Below are 1,051 nucleotides of genomic sequence, written 5' to 3' on the forward strand. Positions count from 1 at the left end.
TCAATTTTATATTGTTATAAAATATATAATTTTAAAAGCTAAAATTTTTAAAGCTAAAAGTGGATTGTTATTTTAAACATAGAATTTTAATTAAGTGTATTATATAAACTGATCACAAGTTACATGATTCTGTTAGGATCAGAAATTATGCGGTTCTTATTTCTGTTTACACTGAAACACTGGCTTTTGGAGCCTCTTTTTAAAATGTCAAGTGTAAGGTCACTTCTAGTAGTCCAGTGCCATAGAACTGGCTGCGGATGTTCAATCCTAGATCAGCTCATCCTTTGCTTCTTTCATGGGACAAATATCTTTCTCTGACTCTTGTGTAAAAGGACATTGTAATGAATTCTTCCAACTCCAAATCAAATTCACTGCCATTGAGTTAATGCTGACTCACAGTGAGCTTGTGGGTTTCTGAGGCTGTAACTCTTGTTGGGAGTAGAAAGTCTAGTCTTTCTCCAGATGAGCTGCTGGTGATTGTGAACTGCCAACCATGTGCCTCACAGCTCAACATATAACCACGACCCCCAAGGAAAGGGGGCCTTAAAAGTCTTTCGATTGTCATGAAACTTCAACTTTGTTGGGACTGCTACATACTGCAATGTTTTTAACTGTTGCTTAAATCAGAACAGGTCATCAGAGTCGTCAAAAGAACAACCATAATTGAAGATTTCCACTTTTCAGTCTCATACAGCAACTGTTGGGGCGAGGTGTACATATTACAGCATATGTAGTACCTCAAATCGCAGTGACTACAGTCCTAAAGAATCAGCCCATTGTGATGACGACCCAAAAGTCTCACACATTTCCACAATATCTCAGCAACACTCCTATGGAGACCTAAGGCACTGTTACAAATGTTTGCAATCACTTACAAGGAAAATGGGAGGTTAATCCTGTCTAGAAAGTGAGGTGTTTGATAATATTGGTATTGTAAAAGCCCTCATTAAAAAATTGGAAGGACTACATCCAGGCTAAGAGTTTTTGGTGAATTAACTGATCATAAATACATTTTAATAAATACTTCTGCTAAAAACAGTCCACTTGCTAT

Source organism: Echinops telfairi, unplaced genomic scaffold (genome assembly GCF_000313985.2).
Source record: "Echinops telfairi isolate 266 unplaced genomic scaffold, ASM31398v2 ScPeMD7_5868;HRSCAF=6743_0, whole genome shotgun sequence".
Lineage (NCBI taxonomy): Eukaryota > Metazoa > Chordata > Mammalia > Afrosoricida > Tenrecidae > Echinops > Echinops telfairi.